General features: G+C 41.6%; 1 protein-coding gene across 2 annotated transcripts in view; it reads left to right on the top strand.

The window, feature by feature from the left end:
* Window positions 1-17188, top strand: part of col4a2 (collagen, type IV, alpha 2) — a 67024-nt gene that overhangs the window by 22361 nt on the left and 27475 nt on the right. The window lies entirely within an intron of this gene.

The following is a 17188-nucleotide window of genomic DNA, read 5'->3' as shown; positions in this document are numbered from 1 at the left end:
GTGATGGTTGTTAATGGGTAAGTGGTGGCTGTGGTCATGTCGGCATCTTGGTTTGGCTGCTCTGGGAAGCAGAAGGATTCTGTTGTCGGAGCAGAATCGTCACTGTGTCCACCACCGTGAGACATGTAAGGGAGAAGAATCAATGTTCTTATAATAACTGTGAATCTAATGACTACTTGTATATGAACAGTGTGTCCTGTAGTGATGAGCCCACTGATAATCATCAGCAACTCTTCAGATCTCCAGTGTATTTCAATGGCTTTTGGCTCACTGTTTTGGTTTACTTGCACACAACTTTACTGTTTTGGTTAACTCCCACAGTTCTCATCACCGTTGTTTTCAGCCGCAACAAGCAGCCGTCGCCTGCGAAAAAGCATCAAGAGCCCACTGTAGGCCGCCTGCTTAGCACCAAACAATCCATTGACACACTTAGTGACTAGCTGGTGAACTAACTCATGGGCCAAATATTTCCCTCAGGAGTCGGTGGAGACCAAAAAAGGGCTAAGATGAGAAGGAATATTGGACTCCCATTCACCCGGTGGCTGGAAACATGACTCCAAATGAATGCGAATGTTGCTCTGTGTCTGCTGGATGTGGATATAAACAACTATCTGGTAACACATTTGCCATAACTTTAAAGAGGTTATTTGTAAGATTACGCCGCCATCTCACCGGAAGCAGGTGGTCGTGATTGTAGCGACAAGAGCGTCAACCATTGCTGTCTTTATAATAGAAGAAGTTATAATGCGCCCTTTGATCAGCACTACGTCTTCAAGGCTGATTGGTGGCTACAGTGAGTCGCTATCGGAAAGTGACAAGACGGGCTGGGGATAGCTGGTTAGCATGCTAACTTCAGCAGAAGAAAAGACGTGATAGAGACTTAGAGTTAACATTCGTGTTGCTTTCCACCTCTGGAGACAGCTCCAGGTGAGTAAAGGAAAGAAGGTTGATGATGAACTCGCAACATTTCCTCTAGAGTGGTAAGTAAACAGCTGTTAATGCTAACGTTAGCCTTGTAGCAATAGCAATACTAACAGATCACTCCTTTAAAAAAACTTGTAACAGTACGCCCAGTGGCCACAAAATCAGTTAAGTGGAAATGAATTATATTTCAATGGAAAGAGGGTCGTACGAGGTAGTTCATGAATGAATGATTCATTTCCCTCAAATAGTCACAATAATAAAGAGAGTGAGATGTGAAAATGGAGACAAATCCAGGCAGAGACAGAGAGACGGAAAGTGTGAGAGAGACTGGAAGAATGAACTGGATTGTTTGCTGGCGACTAAATACATTAATTTCATGGGTTTTCTGCTTTAGGGGGAGAGCAGAGATTTGGCAAGCGGACTCTCCAGCCTTACCACCCACTGCCCTGGCAGAGAGTGCATTTAAGGCGTGCAGAAAAATATCGAGCTCTCCACAGCATACCTCATAAGGTCCTCATTGTTCTTCTGCATTATTAGTGGATTGGACTCCTGAGATTGGTGATAAAAAAGGCAGAACAATCACACTTAGAATGGAATAAGGAGAGAATAAACCAGGCGCACAGAGCATCTGAAGTAGTTCACAAGACTGCACTTTATAGCTGAGGAACATGAGCACAGCTGTAATCACACAACAGAGTTGGCACAAGTGTGGAGCTATAAGTTATGAGGTGCTGGAAAAAAAAAAACAGATCAGTTTGTGGTCTGTAAATCATGAAAAACAAGGGCAGCACGAGAAACTGAAAACAAGGTGCCCTCCGTCCTCACCAGAAAACATGTTTAGGAGATCAATGCTGTCTTTTGTTGCTGGGAGTCTCTTCGTCTTCAGTTCTCAGAAACAGGGGGTGGCGCCGGGTTTTATAGAGAAAAAGAAACTTTGGATTAAAGAACAGTAGCGTCCAGTACAGTGGACATGGAGAGAATAAAAAAAGAAAAAAAGAAAAAGAAAAAAAAACATAGAGAGAGAAAGACAGAGAGGATATGTGAGGGAGAGAAAGATAATGCGGGTGTGGGTAAAAGTGAAGATTGAACACTATGCAGATGCAGAGACCCTGTCCTCTCCACCATGGGAAAAGCCGCCACAGCTGATGAAGGACAGGAAATGACACACGTCCCAGGAAGCTGAGCACAATGACAGTCCACTGATCTTTTTTTAATATAGACGGTCTCTGTTTTTGTGGGAACAAGATCGTCTGTGTGTTTGTGCTGTAGCTATAAATGGCAAAGATTTCCTTGTTCCATGAAAACAACTCTATACCTACATTCTGAATCCAGTGCCCATCATGTACTTTCCTGCCTCCTCAGGGACAGGATATCAGCACCAGGAGGAATGCTGCAGGGTTAGAAAAGATCAAAGAGCCTGTTGAAGATACTGTGTTTTTACTGTGACATTTTACAAGCCTTCAATATATGAAACTGTGTCAAAGCTAATCCGTAAACTTGCAAATGCATGACATTCATGGTAAGACAAAACGGATTTTCTTATTCCCTGAAGACTTTTTCACCTACAGTAGTGATGTGCATGCAAACCAGACATTTTGGCCTCAGCAAACCTTCAGAAAACTGTCTCACTAAACTAAAATAAACTCTTTCTACCTCTTGAACTTAAATCAGGTTGAACTCCTCTGATTAAAGCTACATTTCCATCTGCTGTCAGTTAAATCAGATGGGATTCATCTCTGATGGAAACTAATTGTCTGACAGTAGAGGAGGACTGATAAGTTAGTGATCTGATTTGCTGGCACTATCAACATGCCAGTTTGCATTGTAGCTTCACATGTCAGTAAAAGGCATGATGTGTAATGGCAGTTTTAAGCCCCTCATTCCAAACCTGCAATCATGAGCCCTCCCCTGACCCTGACCCTGACCCTGACCCTGACCATGCCTGTCAAGGAAGAAATACCAACTGTGGAGTAAAGATGAAAAAATGGTGCGTGTGTGTGTGAGTGGAAGGGAGGGGAGGGAAGTTACAAACCTGCTGCTATCACTAAAACTCTTGGATGGGAGGATTTTCTTTTCATGAGATAGTTGGAAAGAGGAACTCAGTGGGGATCCCAGGCTGGTTTTATCCTGTGTCAAAATTGTGGGACACATATGGGGAGGAGCATAGACAAACAGATACTAACCAGCTGTTTGTGTTAATACAGCACAAAGATGTACAGAACCAGGCGAAGGATGGATGGAGAGAAATATCATTGGTAGCTGTTGCCACAGGTCAGGGATTTTAAAGATATCTTAGCCACTGTGTGAAGCTGTTAAAAGTTATGGTGAGGCATTGAAGTCATGAAACACAAACTCGTAACTGGCTTGTTAAATCTCCTCACCTCACATTCCTCATGCGGTTTGTTTGGTTTCACTGCTCCTCCTAGACTCAGAACTATATGCATACTGCACACACAGATCACAGAGCAGAGCAATAATAAGCACAATAATAATATAAATAATAGTAATAAATATATGTTTTTGACAATGTTACAAAGAACATGAAAAAAACTGTTTAAAATGTTCTTTAAATCAGTACTTTCTGCTTGCAAAAAAAAAACAAAAACAGATGCCTGCAGCATTTTGACAACATCACTGAAAGTAGTGAACTATGCGCCATAAAACGAAAACGATCTGAAACAGCAATCCATAGAGCTGAGGAGATCTGCAGAGTTGGTGATAATTTGCTGCTGGTTTATCACTATCAGTGCCCCCTTTCACATTATACATAGTTTCTCACCCATTTTAATGAAAGCAGTTTTAATATGTATGTTTTTGGGTGGGAGTTTGCTGCCTTGATACACTACAGAAAGACAAACCTCATAGACATGCTGGCTGACACTACAGTGCAGCTCTTAGACACAAAAACTGTCCTCACAACTCAGAAACTGAACGTCACAAGATCACATCATATTTCTCTAATGACATCTTCGTCTGTGTCTATAATCAAAAGAAATTCTTTTCCCCATCCCTTTCTCTCTTTTTTTATGTTACTGTCAAAGACGACTTTGACCCGCCATCCTGCACCCAGCTGTGGTCCGGCTTTAAGAGCCTATAAAAAGTGGCTCACTCTCACATTTTAAGATGATGGGTGCTGTTTAGGAACAAGGGGACTATTGTTGGTGCGCACAAAGGAGCATCTCTTTTTAAAACACACATACACACGCTCATAATATTGACTATTCACCACAACCTCCATCATATCTTAGCAAATTTAACTAGGAATAGCAGGCCTGTCAAGTTGATGTGGATTTCTCTCCATGTTAACATGTGCCTGTAGGTAAAAAGAGCAATACTAGACATCAACAAAGTTTGGAGGTCTGCAACGTTTAATTTAACCAAAAACACAAGAGGAAAAAGTGCATAAGGAATGGATTAAACACTGTGTTTGCCTGCTCTAATGTAAGATATAAACATCAACATGTCGGGCTGATAAGCTATCAGCTAACCCAGTGATGCATGCAAGACCAGCTAGCTAATTATACTAGCTAACAAAAGCTAATTTTGTGAGGTTACAGGTTATGTTTTGTTTTGGGATTTTTTTTTTGTTTGTTTTTTTTTTTGTTTGTTTTTAAAGCCTCTTTCAGGACTGATATATGCTCTGTGTTGGATTTCCCCACTGTGTGGAAGCCAGTTCTTGAAGCTACTTCCAGCATTTTAGAGTGTCGCCTAATGTTTGCAGCTCTGCCCTGCTCTTTTTTTTGCATTTTGTGACATTTTACACTCCACTTGTTGCATGATACAACATATTTGCCAAACAACCTCATCCTAAAAGCATAGACCCTGTAAGTGAAAGGAAGTGGCAATCTTAACTTTGATTCTGTCTCGTTATGTCCTAGAGTTTCATTTGATGACGTTGATGCTTTCATCATCACATTATCCATTTTACAGCAGGAAAACAGATTAGACAATACAGTCATTCAGTAGTCCAGTGTTTCTGAGACCTTGTATGTATTTGGGCGGTAGACACCTGACTGTGCTGTCATCAGGCAGAGCACATGGTGTGGGTGTAACCAAGGACAAACCAATTAAGTGTAATAAGCCTGAGATATTCTATTTCGTGGCTGCGAGATTGTTGCCCCATGGGATTAATCATACATACACACTACTCACTGGAAAACATGGTGATAAGCTCCTTTTATGTCTTGAGACAGGCTGGAGCTGTTTCCTCACTATTCTCCTGTGGACGCCTTCTGTTGCCAGTTCAGCCCATCTCCCTCTCCGTCTCACTGCAAAACACATACAGACACACACCATGTTTTCCACATCAATCATGTGAATCTAGTCTGTATTTCTCAGAATAGGAAAGTTCTGTAAATAAGGTGTTAACGCTGTTCACCCGTTGGGATGTTTGTATTTGATTTGCAGACAGCAGTCAGGGAATGTTATGGTCGACAACGAGGGTCCTCAGGGCTGTAGGAAAAATGTGACCGTAGTTTTGGGTCTCCACAGCAACGGCATGTGTTCCCCATCAGGCCTTGTGGTGAAATCTACATCGGGGAGCCGTCTGAGGAGGAAACAGTTGAGTTAGAACTCCTCTGAATCCTCTAATACAGAGGTGACTAATAGGCGGAAGGCGGTATTAAGTCAAACAGTTTAAAAAGCTGCCCTCAGGTGTCATCATCAGCGCCTCACTGTCATTGTAATGTAACTTACACATACACTCGAGACACGCACCCCATTCATTTAGTTGATGAACCATATACAGTACATGTTTGGACCTTCACCCTGATTTGCTCCCTTGCAAACTATTCAGGAATGTGTATTGCAGCTGGAATGGCAGCGGGTTTTGCATCCCCATGTGGGAAAATGAAAAACTCTATCAGGCTGGCAAAATTGGACTGTGGGCCAGGCCAGCTGGATGGGTCAGAGGGTGCACAAAGAGACCTTGAGGATTACATGGGTATCCCTAACACTAATGTAACTGGCTGAGGTCCACACAAACAGGGCCAACATCACAGCTGGGTATTTGACTATAAATCTCATTTTCCAAACTTGGATTTTCCCATTGCTGTGTGTTGCATTTTTTTTTTCTCTTTTTTTTAAACCATTTGTGAGGCAGTTTGTAATAGTGTTATGAAAGGTGCTATGTACATAAAGTTATTTGGGCTGCGACTAACAGTTATTTTTATTGTTGATTAATCTATTGATCGTTTTCAACCAAGTAAGCTGTGTCAGTCAGTCCACCACTCTGGTCAAGACAAAAACATTGCAACAACAATTGGATATATATATATATGGATAACCATAAAGTGTGGTACAGATATCCATGGTCCCCAGAAGATACATCCTAGTGTCTTCGGTGATCTGGTGATTTGGCATTTTTGATTTAGAGTGAAACTATTGGATGTATATCCATGGTGCCTTGGTGCAGACATTCATGTCCTACTCAATATGAACTCACTTTATCCCTTAATCTGGTGCCATCATCAGGTCCAAATCCCAACACTTTATGACCAAATACATCTAATGACATTTCCATCTGCCTCTGCTGTACTTTCTATTAAGTGCTACATGGCAAATGTTAGAGCCAAACATTACCTGCTAACATTGCCTCTAAGCACATGTAAGAATGCTGGTGTTAGCATTTAACTTAAAACTCTGCCGTGGCAAAGTACAGCCTCACAGATTAATGATTAATCGACAGTTTCTCAGAGCCCAATAATGACTAAGTTTTGTCCAAACAACAGGCCATAACACAGGTATATTCATTTTAATTTATTTACTTACTTTCCCATATTTAATCAGGTAAAAAATCCCACTAAGTTTAAAGAGAGACCTGGCTAAGAGGGAAGCATAAAACTCATGGATAGGACAATAAATACAAACAACAAACAGACAAAGACAGTTGTCACACACCATATAATATTTATACACAATATCCAGCTGAAATTTGAGAAAATTAATAAAGTGGAGAAACACAGCGTCATATTTGAGAGGCTGGGTCAAGATCGCAAATCTGAATAAAGAATACAAAAAATATGTCCATATATATATAACTCCTTTCTTGTACTTGACCATGGCTCCTGCTGCCTCTCAGACTGTTTCACACCATATATAATACAATGTACATACCTTTGTGCCCTTGGGTGTGATGTACAGTGTCAGAGAACAGCTTTGTTGAGGAAATTGAGCTTTTGTAAACAGAAGGACATTACGCTCTGGGTGATCCACTATATGGAAGGTGGAACTACATTAATGCGCAGTGATAAATGTAACAGTGGGATTATAGAGGCAGCACACCCATGATTGCCTCATTACACACAGACATACACTCAGACACACACTGACACCCAATACAGGCACACAGGTGGTTAGTCTCTGAGGTGAGGGCAACACCTCATTTGAGAGTGTGCGCCATGTCTCGCTCTTTCTCACACACATATGTACACACATGCACACACACAAGCTGCAGCTGTGGCCTGTTTAGACACACATGTGCTTGGACCACAGACTTGAGACGTCTCATTCCTCTAGCGTGAGGCAATAGCACAGGTGTCGGGCCCCAGAGACCCCTGGGATAGCTGGAGGTCCAAGCTGTTCTGTTCTCAGCCTGGGATCCCCCCCTTGAGTCTTGAGCTTTAGCACACACCCTCAATACACATGCAGACTCTCTCTCACACACACACACACACACACACAAACACACACACACACACACACACACACTTCAGTCCAACCACTGGTCATCAGCAGCCCCCTCACTCCGGTCTGGATGCTGTCAGATCTCTGGCACATGCGTGTGCACGTGCTCAGTGAAAATGACACATGCGCATGCAGAAATTAGCTCAGTCTAAACACATTAATTCTAATGTAAACTCGGCGCAAAGCAGCCAAAGAGCAGTTAAACAGAGAGCAACAGACTTCCTTGAGAAATAAAGCAAGTGACAACAAATGACTTATGTTTGTCTGAATGTCATCTGTTTTTATCCATCTACTTCATCTCTCTCTTTGCACATGAGACATTTTAAGCAGATGAGTCAGAGGAACTTGTTATTGTGCGGCGGAGAACGTGAGGGTACAAGTGATGTTTTCACAAATCAGGCTCTAGGGTTGGCTCCCATGGGAACACTGCAATTCATCTTTGTCACAGATAATTCCTCATCAGATACTGAAGTCCCTGTTCTACCTGTAGCCTGTTTGGCCTTGTTGCTTTTTCTCAAACTCTCAGTGTATGTTTTATTTCTGCTCTGATCCGCCACAGTCATCAAGGATTTTCAGAAGTAGGACTTTTTTTTTTTTTCCCATCAGGGGTAACAGAGAGCTGACCTCCCTGACTACAGGCAGGAGATCTAAACACACTCTAATAGATATCTAAACATCATCTACAGATGTTTATTTATTCTGCCTGAGCTCTCCTCAGGGCATCCAGCCCTTCAAGCCTCTAGCGCTAACCCCTAATTCCCCCTACTCCTTCTGGGGAGCTGAGCCCCGCTTCCCCCCGGGGCATCATGTAGAAGGGATGCGGATCTTCAGGAAATGAGTCCAAGAAAAATGTGTCCAAGAAAAACATTTCAGCTCGGTCACAGAGCAGTTGGGGCCGCATCCACTGAAGTGTCCGAGCCCGAGTGTGGGAGTCAGAGAGACATTTAGTGTTCACGTGCTGTCATTCGCCTTCCTGGACCTTTCTTCTCCTTCCTTGTTTCTGTCCTTGCTTCCTTTATTTCTACTTAATTTCCTTCTTTTCTACATTTCTTCCTCTTTCACTCTCCTCTCCTTTTCCTTTATACATCTTTCTTTCCTCAGGTTCATTCATTCCTTCTTCTCTTTCTTTTATCCCCTTCTTCCCTCCTTAAATCAATCTTTCCCTCCCCTTTTCACACCACCTTTCCTTCCTTCATTTGTTCTTATCTACTTCCTTCTTTCTTCCATCATTATCTTGATTCAGTTATTTCTCTTATTTCTTCTGGAGTATGCAGGAAGCAGATCAGTTCAGAACAATCCAACACTTACTTCCACCTCATGCAGCGATTGGCTGGTTATGCGGAGATTTAGAAGTTTATGCAGAACTTGAACTTGTCCCACAAGCTCTCTTTTTTTTCGTGGATAAGATCGGCCAACCGTATGCTGTGCTTTCTGGTCAACCAAAGAATACAATAAATCAGCTACAAATTAATCCATAATTCTGCTGCACGAGCACAGACCAGAAGGACAACACATATTACACCTATCTTAAAACCAGGAAGGCCCCTGAGATCCTCTGGTTCTTTGATTTTAGCTGTTCCAAAAATGTTCCAAAGCCATTGGATCAGCCTCCAAAGGAATTGAGAGAAGCTTAAAATATTGGCTTTTATATAGTGTTTTACAATTGCTATAATATCCTTTAAATCTTATGTGCATTTGTCACTTGTAAAGCACTTCGACTTTCATCCAACTTGTATGAAAGGTGCTGCATAAATAAAGTTTGATATATACTATAAATACTCTTCAGTTTGCATTCCTCCAGGAGGCAGCTCACGGAGACACTCACCAGGAGTTTAAGTGTATTAGGAGGAGTTTACATGACTGAGTGTTGTGTGAATGTAGAAGCACCCACTCTAGTCTGTAGACGCTGCTGTGGCGGTACGGGACTCTCAGCTCCCTGTCCCACACTGGTGACATCACAGGATAAAGTTCACATGGCATCAGTCCTCCCTAACAGCATCACCTTCTGTTTAGATTCCGGTGTTCTTTCTGAAGAGATACAGTATATACAACCAGCAGAAGGGCAAGCCACGTGAGACTGTAGGTGTTAGCTTTGGAAATACAGAGTTGAATATCCATGGAAAACAGGCATGGAAGCCCAGTTTATATGTGAATGAAGGTTTTTAAAACAGCTAGTGTGTGTGTGTGTGTGTGTGTGTGTGTGTGTGTGTGTGCGTGTGCCTGCGTGCGTGTGTGTCCTGAGGATAGGGGGTATCAGTCATGGACTAAATATAGTCTACAAAATCAAACATTATCCTGTCCTTATGATGGAGCTACATGACAAGACAAGTAGGAAACAGAAAGGGTTTAATCCAAGAAAATGTAAAACATGTAGGGGATGTTAAGATCTTGACTGTTTTAATAGTTGCTTCCAAGACCCAATATTTTCCCGTGATTTATCAAACCTCCTATCTCTCTTGTCTGTCTTTATCTTTAAATTAAAGTTTTAATCAGTAACTCAGAATGTCCTCTGTAGTTCCTGGTTTTTCCAGACAGACAGACCTAGAATAACACGGGGAGCTTCCGACCAGTTGTTTATTGATTTATATTATTCCTCTCTGAGGTCAGAGGTTTGCGCACTGGGCTGTGTGTTCCCATCCTGTTCTTAGTGGGTCGCTCTCAGACCATCCACCCCAGGGGACAGTCTGGGCCCAGATGAAATTTATGGTGTCAGACAGGGGAACTTTTAATAGAAACGCAAACACACCCACATACACACAGGGAGAGGAATATGGTTACTGCATTTTATACAGTGTGAAGAGCAGGGATTTTCTCAGAGATTTCTTGATAAGGGTGAGATGTCACGAAGGCCATACTTAGATTAAGTGCTGTAGTGAAGTGAAAGCCCAATTGAACTTAGAAACTACACATACTTCCACATTGGCATGTGTTTGTTTAGATTTTCTTTTTAAATAAAGATTTAGATTTACAATCCACAGGTCTCAGTGTGAACAGTTTTTGTTGGAGCTGTTCGCTGCTGAAGCGATAGCCCCAGTGAAAACTGTTGAGAGCATGTTTGTTGTTTTTCTAAAGTAACACGGACAATGTTTCTAGAACGATGGAGCTGTTTAATTTTTAAATGTAACAAACACCTGCACAATAAGAGCTATGTATGTGCGAAAATATGTTCCTTGTGTAATTTAGGCGAACTGACCCTTTAATCTTGAATGTCCAACAATCCCAATCTCGCACCTGAACCTCTTATTATATAACTGTAAAGTCACCTTCCACCTTGCAGCACCACAGCGTTCAGTGCCTTGTTTAATGTAGAGATTTGGTTGAAATCAAGTGTAGACCTCAGCTGTTCAGCGGGCACCAGCTCTCTCCTCATCTGGACTCTCACTTGTCAAGTCGAACCGGAGGAGAGTGTCCAAAATCCTCCTCACACATTCCTACAGCTGCAACAGATGGAGCTGGGACATCTCATTGTCAGCGACGTGTATGATATATGACAGAAAGAGTTGCTCCTTGGGAAAAAAAAAAAAAGAAATAAAAGCTGTGGTAGAGGAATAGCCAGAAAAACAGCAGTAAGATCTTACGTTTACCTGCTGTGTGTCCGCTATCCTAACCTTTCTTTTGCCCTTGTCTTGTTCTAGAATGAAAAACAGGTTAACATTTTTGCCCTGTCGGCATCCCATCAGCCCACACCTCAGTCACTTTGTTCACCTACTGTAGCTGGTGTGTGTGTGTCTGTGTGTGTGCATTGTGGTTTATGCCCCATAAATGAGGTGACAAGTGATCAGATAAAAAGCAAACACCAGTTGTCAGACCAGTATGACCAGCGCTGCTTTGCAGTGCATATTCAGTCATCCTTTTGTTTTACTGATGTTTGTCTCCACTTTTCTATAATTTTGTAATTCAATCTTGTAATTTCAGTCAGTTTTTTTTCCTCCTGACACATACCTCTCTTTCACCTGTCTGTTTTTCAGTCCCTGTTATTTGTCTGACTGTGTGAAGTTTACTGATTTTACCTTCCCACAGCATTTGTCTGGGGCTGAGACCTTAAATGGGTGTTGTAAAGGGAAGTGACCACTATCATTCTAACTCTGAAACACACCCATGAAAGCTATTCAAATTCCAGGAATGTATAATTTTTGAAAAACTCATTGTTGTCAGTCTGAAAATTAATCTCTCATCTAAAATGCACAACTTCCTTAGACAGTTTACACAGTCTCATGGTGTAATGACTGTGGCAACAGTGGAAACATGGAATCATGCCTGCCTTTAAACAGTCTCACACACACACACACACACACACACACACACACACACACACACACACACACACACACATCACACAATTTACATCATAAAAGCTAATCTCCAGATCTGTCTGTGTGTGTGTGTGTGTTCGTGACTGTTTACAGGCAGGCATGATTCCATGTTTCCTCTGTTGCCAGCGATGTGACCAGTGTTATTGATTCAGCATTGTAGTACCAGTAATAATTACTATAAACAGCAACCAGTCTAGCAGGGTGTGTGGATAAGAGGGTGTGGGTGATTTTGGGCATAAATAACATGAAACAATGGACTTAAGAAGAAAAAATAATAATAATACTGTATCAAGACAAGACACACGTACTGTAAAACAGAGAAATATGTGTTACAGATTAATATAAAAGGTTACAGTGAAAAATTAAACTCAGTTCATATAATTGCCTCTAAACTCTTAACCTATGGCTCTTTTAACTTAATTTAGGTCTTATTTTTATTATGAATTATTATGTGAATTATTTCCAAAAATGGTTCATCATTCAGTCCAAGTCCACGTTGAGGTCTTCAATCCAACCAACAGTCCATAATCCCAAAATGTAACAATTAACTATTTTTCCTTATTTAAATTGAAGACCTAAAAGGACTGATGATGTCATACATTGTGCATTGCAGGGCCATCTGATACAGATTTGCATTTTTTTGTGGCTGTATACAGTAAATTAAATTGGCTTGACTCCAAAACCTACAACACCTAGGTTCAAAAGTTCAATCAGAAGTTGTGGAGAGTATTGGTCGGCTGCGATCGAGCCTCTGCCTGCCTCATTTCCTTCTCGTCCCCCTGTGACTTCAGTAGATTCGACTGCTGATTGATGGCTCATCGTATCTCATTATGAAGCTCACGAGACATGAGGCTGAAGGTATGACGTGAGCCGGCTGTGTCGGAAAGAAAAATAAAGGAGCACAGACAGCTACAGTTACCGAAAAGGACAGAGGGCGGCACATGTCTCCTGAGCTTCATAATCTGGTGAAGTCGTGACCTTTTCTTCAAAGACAGAGAGGAACTCAGACCTAAGCAGACATGCATGTTTGTTAGTTCAGTGTCCTTTAGTGAATTCAAGGTATGTATGTTTGAAGATCAATCAGCTTCCTCTGATCTACATGTCAGGTTGTCCGTTTCCATGGGCTCAAACTTTTATTGCCCCAAGCTGTACGCTTTCCTTTTCTTGTCTGCACTCACCCTGCATACTGTCTGGGCCAGTCATACGGTTTCTGCCACATGTCCATCCACCTGCTGCTTTATCAAAACTCAAAAGTCTTTCATTTTCAGATGTCTAGTGGTTAGATGACACTTTCATGCCTCTCCCTGTGCTTTTTTGCAATCTCTTGTGGATTGGTTTACTGTTCCAACTTTATATTTCATTTCCCCACCCCACATAGACTGTTCCTGGCTGGTCACTCTTTGCAGAGGCAGGAAGGGAAAGAATACAGACAGAAAAAGGGGGATTAGAACGGATGCAAAGGGATGTAAGAACTCCTCAGATTTTGGGGAGGAAACCCTGTGTGGAAGTAGTGTGAGAAGAAAAGAATGGGGAGTGTAGAGGTATGACGGAAGTCAAGCTGTAGAGGACTGGTAATTAAAGAGTGCGGAGGACAGGAGAGAATAGAGGAGGAGGAGGACGATGAGTTGCAATGGAACAACAGGCTACAGTATGCTATATGGAAAAGGTCTGTTCGGTTTGATTTAGACATACTTAAGCTTTGAGTATGCTTGAAACGAATTAGAAACATGGCGTCCAACCACGGCGAAAGGCAAAAAAAATCTGGGAGCCATTCATGGCACTGAGTTTTACACAAGAAAGGAAAATAAGAAATACAGAGCTCGAAAGAGAAGTTCAGATGCTGCCTGCTCTGTCACCTCTGCACACCTGGCAGAAGATAGAGAGAGAGAGAGAGAGAGCGGACTTGTATTTTATGTAGTACATAAGGATGTCAAAAGGATTTCCTACTGGATGTCCATTTTTGTATCCTCACCATTTCTACCAAGTCTTATAGTTTCACTTTTCCTTCTGTGTGGATCAGACAGTTACACCTTCTTGGTGGTGGCTCCCCCTCTTCACCTGGACACAGGTTAAACAAACTCACAGAAACAAGTTTCTGGTTGATATACTAAAGTGATCCCTCACTGGCTTCCCACCGAATAACTCACTTTATTTGAAAGGGTCTAGCCAGAAGCCCTGCTGTCCGGGGCTGAACCCAAATCAATGTGGTGGTGTGCAAGGGCTAGGCCCCTGTTATTATAGTGCCTTAACTATCTCTGGGACCAAAACGGTACACTTGTATACCTAAACCTATGAGGAACTACTTGTACTTTGTGCTTTTATGTGGGATCCAAAGTCACTGCTATACCTTTTTATTTTTGAGTGTTTACAGTAGATTCAGCATTGTAGCTGTTGTTTGCTGTAAGACAACACAAGTATGCACAACATCTCTCCCGTTATCAGCTATAAGAAGAGGCTTGTATTTATCAGGCCTGTGTTTAAGCCATGCAGAAAGATAGTCAGCACTGCACATAATGTACCTCGCAGACAAGGATCTCTCTCTCTCACACACACACACACACACACACACACACACACACACACACACACACACACACACACACACACACACACACACTTTTGAATTACAAAACCATTCCAGCTCACTCATCTCATCCCCTCTGTTAATGTATATTTTGCTTCTCCCCCTGAATTATTGTAAAATTGTTCCTTTGACAGAACCATTTGTCTTCAAACAATTACTCAGCTTGATTAATATCCTCTTTATGAGTATGATTTACAACAGTTGGGGTGTGTGGGCTGAGTTCACCTTACTTCATGTGCCTGAGGGCCTTTTTTCCACCATAACAATGAGAGCATGAGGGGTTTATACAAAGGAAACAGGTGGCAGTTTTTTTTTTCCAGATCTGAACTAAATGTCAAATGACATTTATAATCCTGACAGGAAGGTGCAAATTATGAATTCGGACTATATTGCTTTTGCTATGTAACAATAAAGAATCCGTATTTAATGATGAAGAGGATTGGGAATCACTCTCTCCTACATACGTTTGTTGTCGGATACTCTGGCATCAGCGTTGTGACATGTCCTTCTCACCACAGTCAGGGATGTTGAAATGTTGTTTTTGGACTCTGAACCACCGACCCACTGTTTTGTGGTTAGCCACGGTTCTGCTAATTTATTACTGTTTTGACATTTTGATTATTGTGCAGTTTTAACAACACAAGGGGCATGGCTCAGCTGGTCTGTAGATCCATCACTTTGATCCAGACTGAAATATGACAGCAACTAGTGGATGGTTTGCCGTGAAATGTAGTACTAACATTGATGGTCCTCAGACAGTGATCTCTACTGACAACATTGATATCCTGACTTTTCCTCTAGCACCAAACAGCAGGTTAAAGTTTTTAGGTTATTTCACGTATCCTTTGAAATATCTTCACATCTACAATATGAATTGACACAAAATGTTTTGAACAGACATTCATGGTTCCGTCGACATTTGTGGCTTATCTCAACATCTGTCAGATGAATCGCCGAATTTAAATGTGGTACAGAACCTAACTTTTTATCGAGGGACTAGCACCGTCATCAGGTCAAAATCTTATGTCGTCCAGTTCTCAAGTTTTAGACCTACAAAACTCAAGTCTTGTTTTAAACAAGACCACCTGCAGCCTGGCTCTGGCACACACTGCTTCAGCTCAGTTGTCTTTAAAACTCTGTGAACACTGAAAACACGCCATAATACTGTGAATCAGTACAGAATTTTCCATCTTAAGGTCGTTTTTTTCTTCAGTTATGTACCAAGATTAAAGATTAAACACCATCATTTATCATAAATAACTTTCACAGAATAACCAGTAGCTATGTCTATTGCCATTATGAGCAAGATATACTGATGTTATCATATCATGGCTGAATCTCTGATTGCCCAATCAACCCGGTCCTCTGGCTTTTTTTCATTTGTAAATGTAAAAAAAAATCACAACACAGACCATATAACACTGTTATTGGTGTGGAGTTTAAGTTGTTTTGACAGGACTGTATCTGTGGTCTGCTCTGTACGCAACAGCTGCTGGAGATTGAAGCAGAGACAAAACACACGCACCTCCTGTTCCAAAAAAGCCACCCATAGACAACACACACACACACAGGATGCACACAGGCTGCATTTACAAGTGTTCAAGCATCTAAACATCATTTATACGAGTAATTTATCTCACACTATCTGCATCTGATGTGTCTGTCAGCTTGTTTGAATTTTTATTTGACATTGTTTAGGCTCCCTGCACTTTTATCAATTCCTTTGAGACCCTTGGCTCAAGCTCCATATAACAAAGCCCAGAGCATCTCTGTCTGGGGACAAACAACATCACTGTGTTTGTTGGTTCTCACAGGAACACTATGAGGCCCCCAAAACTCAGAAGTCATCACTTATTGACCCCATGAACTGCCAGACCATACAAACACACCAAATTCCCATGGTATCTTCATTCTCACGTGTTCATTTTTATTTTTTTATTTTTTTACCCTTGTAAGTACTGTCCCTCCTCCAGCGTTCATCTACTTTCTACCCCACCTCGAGCATCTCCCCCAACCATGTGAATGACAGTAACAACAACCTAGAAACACTGGGTGACGTGTGCGTGTGTTTAAAGCACCTGTTATTCTACCTGACCTTTTAGTTGAAGCTCCCTGTCCTCACATACCCCACTTCCACTGAACATGTACTCGATATTCAGGATTCTTGTGCGTTCGCTTTTTGTATCCTGCTGTTATCTTTGTCCAAATACAGCGGCAATTCTGGCGAACAGGAGACGCTATTAGGAGATTAAAATGAAATGTTTAAAGATGCAGCAGAGGTATGGCTTGGAGAACAGACACATTCTTCTTCCACTGCTGGACTCACATTTTCCTTTCTTCCTATCTGCCAGCCTGTCTTCTTTCTTTCAGCACTCTGACTATCATAATCAAATAGTTATATTTAGCTTTTAGATTAGGGGACTGTCTGCCGATTCAAAGAGTCGGCGATTAAAACTCTCTCTGAACAGCCCTTTGAACAGCCTTTAAATTTAGCTTGGTCACTATGAGTGAGAATATTATATAAGTAAATAGTGTGTCAGAATCTCTAGATTTCAGCTGCTTGTTCTGTCGCCAAAACATTGAAAAGAACTCAAACTCAGTCCAGTAGTACTGAAATGTTTTCTTTAGGTCTTCAATTTCTTCTCTGGCTTTTTAAGGCCCTCAGCCTGTCTTCCTGCAGCTC

The sequence above is a fragment of the Seriola aureovittata genome, chromosome 11 (genome assembly GCF_021018895.1).
Source record: "Seriola aureovittata isolate HTS-2021-v1 ecotype China chromosome 11, ASM2101889v1, whole genome shotgun sequence".
Classification (NCBI taxonomy): Eukaryota; Metazoa; Chordata; class Actinopteri; order Carangiformes; family Carangidae; genus Seriola; species Seriola aureovittata.
The sequence above is the reverse complement of the archived record's forward strand: the minus strand, read 5'-3'. Positions and strand labels throughout refer to the sequence as shown.